Genomic DNA, 12,177 nt, shown 5'->3' on the forward strand with positions numbered 1-12,177 from the left:
GTTATCAATAGCTTTTTAAAGATAAATTAAAAATTCTTCAAATCAAATCCAAACAAAATTTTAATCAAAACAAGATGATTACTATTTAACGACATTTCTCGTCCAAACTCCGTTAACAACTTTGTGTTTATCGTTTCCAAATACAACTTCCGTTACATCTGCATAATCGTTAACAACCGCAGCAATTCGATCCACCTTAAGCGGCACACAACACGCACCGCGACTTGTTTATTAACTCGTTCAACTCATTGTTTACCTTTCTCCCGTTTAGCTCAACTCTCCCACTTACTTGCACAATCTCTTCGCTCTCGCGCTCAATTGCTCACCTGTGCCTCAACACGCTCACCTGTGCGCGTTGAACTCTTCTTCGCGCAACGACGAGCCCCGGCTTGGCTCAGTCCATCTCGGAACGCGGTTGAGCTCCGACAACGGTACGCGCGCGCGACGCTCTGGGGATCTCCCAGCCGAAAGTGTTTTGTCGACTTCGAGCCGGTGACTCAGCGGTGAACAAAAACAACAACTTCAGCAGAGATCGTGCTGAAAGTAGTGCAATCTTCAAAGAAATTCTTTAAGCGTTACACGAGTGATCTAGTTCGATGGGTTGAGCTCAACGGGTCTAAAGGGTCAAACCGGATTAAAACCGTAGAGAAACCCAGAAGAACCCAGCAGCAGTGTGGGGGAAATCCAACAGGTTGGCGGAGTGAAGTTCTGTGTGAGTAATGGTGCAGTGCTAGTGAAGAATGGTAGCAATTATGAGCTTCCTGAATCGAGATAATAATTAAGGGTGTACTGCAGGCAGTAGTTACAGAAGCAGCAGCTGACCAAACCCCGCGGGCTTCCAGCTAGTGAAAGAAGACGAGAGTACAAGAAGTTCTCAATTTAATTAGTGCGTGCCCATCGTGTACCTCCTAGAGCGGATTCTTGGGTGTTAATCCAATCAGATTCATCTGCCAAGGACAGCCGCCGCACGGAATTCTTCACGGCATCGTCGTCGTCTACGCCGTCGTGGGAGGAGTGTCCTCCTGCTTCTCCATAGAAGGTAGGTTGCGGAATTCCACGACACTAGCCGTCCAATAGCTCTGTGTGAACGTGTGTATGTGTGTGTGTGCTCTGCATTTCAAGCAGGTTATTTGCATTCCACTCACTTTTATTCGTCGTAGATTTTTTTTTTGCGCTCACCCGTCGCTAGTTAACTCTACTGAGGGGTTGCACCATTGCACACTGCAGCAGCATGGTGTAGAGTAGAGACTATGACGACGACGACGATGGGGAACACCTTGTGGTAGGTTGCTAAACACCAAGCGGCCAACACTGGCAGTGTGGAGTAGCGGCGCTAGGGACAGCATAAAGGGCAGCAGTATGCAGTCAATGTGTGGGAAAGTGCTGCGAACACAGAATCTTAATCTGACCCGACCGTTCCTACAGAACTGGTGCAAGGTTAATAGGGATTTGTTTTTGCGCGATAGGTTGTTGGCTTTTGCAAGCAGATAATTGTAGGTTTCAGTTTGTAGAATGATCTTAACAAAAAATGTTACTTAATCCACCTTTAGGTGGTTGGTGCCTTCCTCACCTTTTTATCAACATATCTGAGATCCGGCCTCAAAAAATTATATAAAAAAACTTAAATATTTAAAGCTATTGATAGGGTTGTCAGATCTTCAATCTTTTGGGCTTGTTGGAAAGGTCTTTTGATTACCTATCCAACGATGGGTCGCATGACAGATCCGGACAACTTTTTCATCAAAATATTTGAGATCCGGCCTCAAAAAATTATATAAATAACACTTAAGTGCTCATAACTTTTGATGGGGTTGTCAGATCTTCAATCTTTTGAACGCGTTGGAAAGGTCTTTCAAATACCTTTCTAACAATTTGAAGCATGACGGGTTTTCTTACAAAAACCACCCTTTTTTACAATATTTCAAAGTACAGCCAAATCGTGTTTTAGCATAACTTTTGAAATACTTTTCTAAACTTCATAATATTAACTAGGGTCTTGTGGGACCCCAAGACGGATCAAATGAGACCAAAACGGTCCAAATTGGTTCAGCCAGTCCGGAGATAATCGTGTGCATATTTTTTGATGCACGGACTTACAGACATTCACACGCACAGACATTTGTTCAGAATTTGATTCTGAGTCGATAGGTATACGCGAAGGTGGGTCTACGAGGTCAAATAAAGAAGTTCATTTTTCGAGTGATTTTATAGCCTTTCCTCATTGCGTTGAGGAAGGCAAAAACGTTACTTAATCCACCTTTAGGTGGTTGGTGCCTTCCTCACATAAATAAAGTCAATACATTCAGTAAAAATAGCTAAATTCCCCCTTAACATGTTTAACAAATCAACTTTTTTTTTTTGAAAAATGAAATATTAAATGAAATAAATTATTTTTTTTCGAAAAAAAATATTTTGAAAATTTTGGATTCAAGACTAACACTTCAAAAGGGTGTAATATTAAATGTTTGGTTTGGGGGTTTGATTTGAAAACAGACAAAAGAGTGGAAAGTTGCATAAAAACTTAGTTGTCAAATATTTAAAGAAGGCCGTAATTTATTCCTATGAGGAGATTTTCCCACATTTAAGTTGCATTTAGAATAAAAGAAGGCATAATGGAAAGAAAAATGTAATTGCTAAACATTTAAAATAGGGAAAAGTGCTCATCTGTTGAGGGGTTTTTCAATCATTCTGTAGAATTATAAAACATAAATTTGAAAATTCCGAAGGAAAACTAATTTATCAATATTATTTTAAAAAGCAAAAATGTACATATTCTAAAAGATTTTCCCTTCCTTAAATTGTTAATTAAGGAAAATTACATCAACAAACTCAATTGTCATTCAAGAATTAAACAAATATAAGATTTATTGAGAGATTTTCCTTCTTTAGGTTGAATTTAAAATAAAAGAAGGGATAGCTGCAAAATAATTAAAATTCAAAAATGAAAATTCATGTTTTGAGAGATTTTCCACTCTCTTAATTAATTTAAACTGGTAAAATTTCTTAATTTAAAAAAAAATGTCATGGAACGAAAAATTGTACATGTATTGGGACAAAGTGACATATACATGATTTTTCGTCGAAATCTAAATCGGAAAATATTATCTCGTAAAAAAGAAAGAAAAAAATCAAATTGAGGATATGCTTTAAAAAATACCATCGACTATGTCAAAGTACTTTATTATTATTATTTTTATTTTATTTTGATCATACAACATATTTTGCATTCATATATACAACCCTGCAAAACAAAATCAGCCACGAGTTGCACTTGTCCGAGATACGGAAAGTAAACGACATTTTCACTGCCACACCACCTCGCCCAGCTGCATACAGTTGCCGTTTCGCATAATGAAACTTTATGGCCGCGATGCCACCATCGTCACATCTCCGGGGCACTACACATGGAAATGGAAATGGAAAGATCTTACCGGCCCGTTCCAGCCGTTGGTCATCCCCTTCTCACTTTCAAAAGCGGCCAAAGACATGACTCATGATTTTTTTTTTTCGGTCATAAAAGTGCCACCAATTTCAAGACTTCCTTGTTCGCGCACCGCGGGAATGCAAAATTGACCTCGGCCTCCAACGCAAACGGTGACCCACTGACGACCCAGCAGTCAACCCTTTTGACCCAGCCCAAAAACCGGTACTTGACCCGGTTTTCTGCAAATACTACACCATCAGCGAACACAAAACAGCATCCTGCTCTCGCAGCCAAGTGACGGACGGTGCTCCAAATTGGGATAAATCGTTCGATACAGTCATTCCGCGCGCGAGAGAAGGCCAATTATGGGGGGGGGCTGCCTCCGTGGCCAACAGACCCTGAGTGGCCCCTGCTGGCTTTGATGATGGGCTTCACCCGGGGATCTTACGGTTGGATACCGCTGGAGCTACGAATTGGGCTACCGTAACATTAGGGGGACTATGCAATTCACTTGAGTTGTGGCTAAAGAGTCAAAGCAACCCCACCGCACGGTGACCATGCCGCGCACGCTGTGGATCTAGTGTTGACGCTGAGAGGCCTCAATTATCGCGCGCAGCCGGAGTCCCCGGCCATCAGTAACAAGAGTCCCGTTTTTGACTGCCGGAGCAAGCAGCAAGATTTCCGCAAAGTCGCTGCGTCGGATTGATTTGTCTGCGCCAGAGATCAAACAATTACCCCCGGAGCTTGTCTTTCGCGCTCTGGAAAAGCTGCTCGGAACACACAACTCTCGGATGGAAGTTGCGAATTGTCGGCGAACGTCGGCGTGGCAAGTAGCAGCAAGTGTAGCCAAAATTGCATTATTGACAAATTAAACGGTACGAATCTGACGATTGAACATCAGTCAGGCATTAGTTCGGTGGCAGTGGTGGGAAAACCGAAACGGTTCTTGAAGGTTCTTTCAAAGTGTGGTGAATGGTCAACATTAGCGATCCATCTAGCGGCGTTTGATTTCAAGGTGACGGTGGGCTATAAATTCGCGATGATTGTTTTGGACATAGAACGCAAAAACGCTTCAAGTCATCCTTGCTATTGAACAGATTTTTAAATTGAATCAACTGAATAATTATTTTTAAACTTCGGCTTTGGAATCAATAAAAAAAATCCAAATCATCTCATTTTTTTATATCTGTTGATGGAGGAACGAAAAAAGACGTGTTTTTCAATCATTTTCAGCAAAATGGTTTAGATAGTTGGTATAAAAGGGACTTTTTTGTAAAATTTGACGCCCTATTTGACTACATACTCAAAATTCCAAAAAACGTGTTTTTTAATTAAAAATAGTTTTATAATCTGTGCCATTTCCCGTTACTAACAAAAAAAAAGGCGGAAACCATTTTTTGAACTAAATTAAAAATAAAAACTTTTTGAAATTGTTAAGTTTAGTATTTGGGTAATTCTCCGAAAATTTCCCATAAAATGACATGTTCAAAAATGTTTAACAGTCGAGTAACCGAAAATGGGAGAATTTTTAAAACCTTTTTAGTTTTTTTCGATGAAAAATAAGTTTTTTCGGAATTCTGAGTACGCCATCAAATCGGGCGTCTAATTTTACATAAAAGTCCCTTTGACACCAAATTTCTATCTCATCACCGTTTTTGGCTGCAAATTATTGAAAAACACTTCGTTTTTCGAATGCTCAAAAATAAAAGGGGTCGTACCGCCCCTCCGTCACGAGATATCAAAAAACGGACCTCGGATTCGTGATCAGGGACAAAAGTTTCACGCAAATCGAAGAGGGGTCGGGGCAACTTTTCCCGATTTCGTGTGAGTTGATTGGTAGAGAATTACCTTTTAAGTATTTTGAGTATTTTGAGTATTTTGAGTATTTTGAGTATTTTGAGTATTTTGAGTATTTTGAGTATTTTGAGTATTTTGAGTATTTTGAGTATTTTGAGTATTTTGAGTATTTTGAGTATTTTGAGTATTTTTAGTATTTTTAGTATTTTTAGTATTTTTAGTATTTTGAGTATTTTTAGTATTTTGAGTATTTTTCTATTTTAAGTATTTTTAGTATTTTAAGTATTTTTAGTATTTTCTGTATTTTTAGTATTTTTAGTTTTTTTAGTATTTTTAGTATTTGTTAGTATTTTTTGTATTTTTAGTTTTTTTTAGTATTTTTAGTATTTTTAGTATTTTTAGTTTTTTAGTATTTTTAGTATTTTTTAGTATTTTTAGTATTTTTAGTATTTTTAGTATTTTTAGTATTTTTAGTATTTTTAGTATTTTTAGTATTTTCAGTATTTTTAGTATTTTTAGTATTTTTAGTATTTTTAGTATTTTTAGTATTTTTAGTATTTTTAGAATTTTTAGTATTTTTAGTATTTTTAGTATTTTTAGTATTTTAGTATTTTTAGTATTTTTAGTATTTTTAGTATTTTTAGTATTTTTAGTATTTTTAGTATTTTTAGTATTTTTAGTATTTTTAGTATTTTTAGTATTTTTAGTATTTTTAGTATTTTTAGTATTTTTAAGTATTTTTAGTATTTTTAGTATTTTTAGTATTTTTAGTATTTTTAGTATTTTTAGTATTTTTAGTATTTTTAGTATTTTTAGTATTTTTAGTATTTTTAGTATTTTTAGTATTTTAGTATTTTTAGTATTTTTAGTATTTTTAGTATTTTTAGTATTTTTAGTATTTTTAGTATTTTTAGTATTTTTAGTATTTTTAGTATTTTTATTTTTTTTAAGTATTTTTAGTATTTTTAGTATTTTTAGTATTTTTAGTATTTTTTAGTATTTTTAGTATTTTTTGTATTCATTTTTTATTTTTTGTATTGTTACTATTTTTAGAAATTTGGAAATCAATCTGTAATTTTAAAACTACTTGCAATTATACTCAGTTAGGTCATGAGGTTGTCAAATCTGGTCGCACTGCCCAAGTAACATTTTTTCCCAGGATTTCTACAAGAGCTCTTTTAGATAGCTACAGCATAGCAGTTTGGACCGCGGTAGGATAAAATTCTGTTCAAAACTTCTTCAGGAATACTTCAAGAGAGTTTTATCCTACCACGGTCCAAACTGCTATGCTGTAGCTATCTTGAAGAGCTCTTGTAGAACTCCTGGAAAAAAATGTTACTTGGGTGACCAGAATTGAAAGAAGTAATGGTTTTTTTCAAGTGGCTACAACTTGAGAAACAAAAACAATTCTCTTTTTTTTTTCTTAATTTGTCAGTTAGAAAAAAAAACATCTTGTTTAAAATATTTTTATTGATTCGATAAACCAACATCGCAATAAAATCGTACTCCTTTAGTCGTCCAATTTCCCCTCCAACACTTGTTCCGGTAAATATTTTGCCTCCGCGCGCAGCAAAGGTGTGATACAAATAAATAAGCAATAACACCGAATAAACGCGTTAACACGCTCGAGTGGCAATTATATCATTATGGGGCTTAATTTCACAGCGTAGCCTCTCGCTTCTTATCGTAGATCCCGGGCCAGTTTTTTTTATTTTTTTGCCATTTTTTCTCTCGTGCCACTATCCACGTGTTGATACTGGTGGGTTTTTTCGTTAAAAGTTTCACACACAAAAGAGGTTTCCAATTTTATCCTGAACGAGAGAGACGAACGCCAAAAAATAATTAAAATTGATCAAATTATTGTTATATGTGGCGTCGATGAAAAATTAACGAACAATGCTTATGCTTGAAGCACTTTTTTGTTCAGGCTGAAAGAGGACGGAGAAATTGCTGAACCGGGAAAGTCACATCGGTTTGGGGATAAATGATTGACGGTTTATGTTTCCCACAATCCCGTCATGAGAGCCGTCAGATTTCGTTTTGGGATTAAGTGTCAGGGTCAGGTGACGAAAATTGGTTCCGGACATGTGGACAGGAGCAATGGTACAACATTACTGGAAAGATTGTTTGTTGACAGACTTGACAGACTTCTTTGCTCTTAAAAAATATAAAATATTATATGTTTATAGTAAGCAGGCAGCAATAGCTACCTCATAAAAATGTTTGACAGCAATTGAAATAAGAGCATTCAAGTTCAAATGCAATCTGATTCCATGTAATCAGCATTGTTGTAAAATAATCACTCGTCAAAACTACCAACTTCCCATTGAAGCCGGAGGCATTAACTCAACATAAAAATATTGCAAAACTCACAACCACAGGTATTAATAACAATCGGTGGGACTTTTATTAAGTGCGGTTACGTTGTATTTGTTCCACCCACGCATGCTTGACCCACCCCCTTTTCACCACAAAAAAAAGCAACATACAGCATACAGTCGAGTGATTTTTCAACATTTATGCTCACACTCAAACCCAACACCGGCCGGCGGCGGTTGCGGCTAAATCAAAAACCAACCGACCAACCAACCAATGCATATCCGCCGCCAGCAAAAATGAAAAGAGCAAGAGTAAGGGGGAGGCAGCGGGGCGGTCTATCCAAAAACCACGTGTCTGTGAAAACGTGTGTTTTTCTGGATGCATGCGTGTTTTAATGCACAGCCCTGAAGCACTCAGCTCTGATGATTATTTTTACCACACTCTCGTGTTGCAGCATATGAGCTGGAAAACCAACCAAAATTACATTCCCTCAATGTCCGTGTCGCCAGCGCTGATGGTTGTTGAACAAAAAAAAATGTATAAAATCAGAACGGTAGAACAACTTTTCTGCAAAATAAATGTAACATTTTTGTCACACTGTGGTTTTCGCCCACACCACCGACCACGTGAGTGGTGTAAATGCACGTGGTCCGGAATTTTCGTTTTGGGCAGCGTGGAAATAAACTTTGGTTCGGGAATTTCCTGTCAGATGCAACTTTTGGTTGTGTTGCCAGTTGTGGTAATTTTTAATAACCCAACTATTGCAACAAATCATAAAAATAATCAGTATGACGGAGAGAAGCTCTATTTTTAAATCTCTTCAATCAGCATTTAATATGTACTTTGTTGTGATAAAAGAATCGAATACCCACATCCCACGTCCGAAAACAACAATGCTCTTCAATTTAAAATACTATTTTTCTCTATTGAAACATTATTATTCAGTGATTCTCATTGTATCCAATGAAACCAATCTCTGTCAAGTTGACAGAAGGTCGACGTCGTCGTGCTATCTTGTCACACCCGCCATTTCGACGTTCCGAGAAAATCGCCTTTTAATGTTTGACTTTGAATAAACAAAAACGAAGTTTGGTTGAAATTGGTTGCAGGAGTCCCGAGTTATAATTACAAATGTTTACGGTAGTCTAACTTGTACGTACGTCAAACGCGTTCAGACCTGAAATCCCAAGATTGAAACTACTTTCATATGAAAAGTGACAAAAATGCACCGATTTTTTCAGATTTTGTTGAATATCTCAGGATTGAAATCGAATTTTAGGGATCTGTGAAGGTCAAAAGGTGAGGAATTGTGAGCTGCACAATATGGCGTTCTTAACTCTATTTGGCCCAAAATGCACGTACGACAAGTCAGCACGATGGCGACGAGGCGCTGCGTTGGTGTGCATCACAATGTAACCCCCACATTCTCTGAAGTTCATCATTTTGCAAAGGATGTTGCTGAAACATAATATTTTTTTAAATATCCTGACAAGTATTTGTCATGAGTTGTACCATGAAATGTAACAACAATAACAATACGAAACCGTTAAACTGCCTCTCCAAAGTAATCGATTCCGAAGGTTGCCTTTTGTGCTGTCCATTGAATAGATAATAACGCTACTATAAACACACCGTGAGAGAGAGAGCGTTTCCAGGAAGTGCCAGGAACCTTTCACCGACCACAAACCCCCCATCATCGCTGTAGATATATCGAACCGAGGTGACAGTGGCATTGAAAAAAAAACAGGTTTTCAAAGTTGTTTGAATGTTTACCGCTTAGCTATGACATAATCCGGTGTCCAAATATGCCGTCAGGCGTATCGCATTTTTTTTTTGTTCAGCGATTCCGCTACATTGTTGAGTGATAATTGACAACTCAAATATGGGGTTGCCAGTACTACTGAAGGGGTTCGTATCGTTTGTTGGGCGGGTGAGACCAAAGGAAATCAATTATATAAAACAAATCAATTTTAAAAATTGAAAACTCGATTGATTGATCCATCCACGCCTCCAGAAATGTTTTGAGGTATCGTCGGCTCGTGTGACATTGGGTCCAGTAGATTACATTGGGCCATCCAGATTTAAGTAAAACGGACGTTAAATTCGTTTTGGTGAAACTAGACGTCGACCAATAAAATAAATTATATGCGACTTAAATCAATTATTAAACTCGAAAGATTGTTTGCTTACAGCAAGCAGAGAACATTCTAGAATTAAAGTGCGTTGAATCTTTTGAAAATGTTGAAAACGTAGTTCAATAATTTAGGAAAAAACTATTTTGTAGGTAATCCAATTTTCAACTAAACTTGCAAGCTTGCAACGTCTCTTTTTAAAAAAACAGAGGACAGCGGAAACACTAATGAGACCTTTGTGGACAATTTCATGAAAATTTTAATGTGGCAAGGGCAAATTAAAAATGTAATAACGTCATACTGATGATATTTCAAAATATCAGAACTTTTAAATGTCATAATGGTAAAAATACCACAACGCTAAAATGTCCAAATGTCAAAATAATAAAATATCAAACTGTCGCAATGCCATTTGATGAAATACCAAGAATTTCAAAATATCAAAAATTCAGAATTTTAAAATAATACAAAAGTCTAAACATTAAAATGACAAATTGTAAAAATGTCATAAAAGCAGAATGCTATAATGTGAAAATATCACATTTCAAACTGTCTAAATAATCAAAATATCAAAAAAAAAAAAACAATAATAATCAAAAAATGTAGAAATAAAAATATGGCAAACGAAAAAAAACGAATCACTAAAGGTTGAGTTTTTAACATCATCAAAATATCACACAAGCATGTTTTTTTTTCATTTAATGTGGCATTTGAGCGTTATTATTACAAAACCCGAATAATTTTTTGATATCCTCTGCGAAATCCGGAAAAGGATTAAATTTATTTCTTTTCTTTGGCTGAATCTTTTTGGGAGTTATTTTACATCATTATTTCGCTCATACAAGTCTCCGTACAATTTGACAACTGTTCATACCAAAATGGATTGTAAATATTTGAAAATCATTGAAAATTTTCTGATAGAGATGTCTTTAGAAAAGTTAGGTGATGTAGGTGATGATGGGGAGAAAATACTCATTTGCTATTTTTTTTTGCATCGTTGAGGCATACAGAGGTATGAACAAAAAAAAATTAACGGAGATATAAATTTTAGAAATAATCACGATTTTTTAAAATATTTGAAATTGATATTTTAAAAACAGTTTTCAACTTTATGGTTTTTTTTTTCAATCAAATTTAATTAATTTTCTTGTCAGCAAAATGCACCGTTTTCGAGAAAGTCATTTGATGGATTGTTAATGATTGAAAATTTTTAGTATTTGCCTTCCTCACCTCACTGAGACAAGGCTATAAAATCACTCGAAAATTGAATTTCTTAAACATACCTTCTATATATACCTTCATATCGACTCAGAATCAAATTCTGGACAAATGTCTGTGGGGATGTGTGTAGACATGATTTTTTTTCCACACGATTTTCTCAAAACTGGCTGAACCGATTTTGGCCGGGTCAGCCTCATTCGAATCGTTTTGGGGTCCCATAAGACCCTATTAAAATTTTTTCTGTTTATTAAAGTATTTAAAAAGTTATGCCAAGAAAAAGATTTTTGTAGATACAAAAAAGGGCGATTTTTTGATTTACTTCAAAAGGCCGGGTCTTTTTGTTTACGTGCGAGAGTAGCACCAGATGCGGAACGCCCGGTTGCCACATTGCTTCAAATGAGAGTCTGCATGTGTTCTGGAAAAGTCTGTATCAGGTAAATATTTTTTCATAAACTTATTTTCATTATTACTTTGTAAATATGAGGAAGGTACCAACCACCTAATGGAGTAAGTTAATAATTAATGGTGGATTAAGAAACTTTTTTTGTAATTTTATGACTTTGGAAATCCGATTAAAAATTGCTACGATATAGCATTTCAAGGAATTAAAATTGAGATAGTTCTGTTTTCTTAATATTTTCCAATAATCCTTCATTTTTAACTGACGATAACTCGGCAACTATCGGTCAAATTTTCAATGTCAAAAAGAAAATCTTTATGATAGTCACAAATCATCCGATTCAAAATATTTTCAAACCTTCAACCTCATCCATAGCATTATAAAAGAACCAAAATAAATGTAAATAATCCGTTACGAATTATCTTGAATTATACGATCGGACAAAGGCTCTTAAATGTATGGCTAGATTTTTGAAACTCCAAACTATTTGTCTGTACAAATCCAATCACCTTTCACTTGCGTCCAACAGAGCTAAAATCGGTTAAAAATGAGCGAAGTTATGATATTCAAAAAATCAGATTTTGGTGAAAATCGCCGAAAATGACCAGACCAATTTTGGGCCCGATCGGACAACTTTTTATTCGTGGAGAATTGCTGAAAAATGTCTCGTCAATTCCAGAAACGTCAAATTCTTCATGAGTTTCTAAAAGAAATATTTTTTATCTGTAATTTAATTGTGTGAAAAATCTCTAGACCAGGTTATTAGTTTAATACTGCAGCTGTACAATCAATCAGCAAAATAAATATTAAAAATACTTCAGTATAAACACTTCCACCCACAGTTTTCTGTTAAACGCCTCAACACTCATTTCACAACGCAATCG

At 35.7% G+C, this 12,177-nt stretch overlaps 1 protein-coding gene across 2 annotated transcripts in view; it reads left to right on the plus strand.

Moving 5' to 3' along the window:
• Positions 1 to 647: 647 nt before the first annotated feature.
• The window catches only part of LOC6031081 (bromodomain-containing protein DDB_G0270170), a 121,394-nt gene continuing 109,864 nt past the window's right edge, over positions 648 to 12,177 (plus strand). Inside the window, exons 1-2 of one of the 2 annotated variants that reach the window (XM_038259027.1) lie at positions 648 to 712; positions 913 to 1,039. The gene's annotated coding sequence lies outside the window, so the exon portion shown is untranslated. The remainder of the gene's footprint in view (positions 713 to 912; positions 1,040 to 12,177) is intronic. The other variant, XM_038259028.1, reaches the window with a different exon arrangement.

This window comes from Culex quinquefasciatus, chromosome 3, assembly GCF_015732765.1.
Source record: "Culex quinquefasciatus strain JHB chromosome 3, VPISU_Cqui_1.0_pri_paternal, whole genome shotgun sequence".
In the NCBI taxonomy this organism is placed as follows: Eukaryota; Metazoa; Arthropoda; class Insecta; order Diptera; family Culicidae; genus Culex; species Culex quinquefasciatus.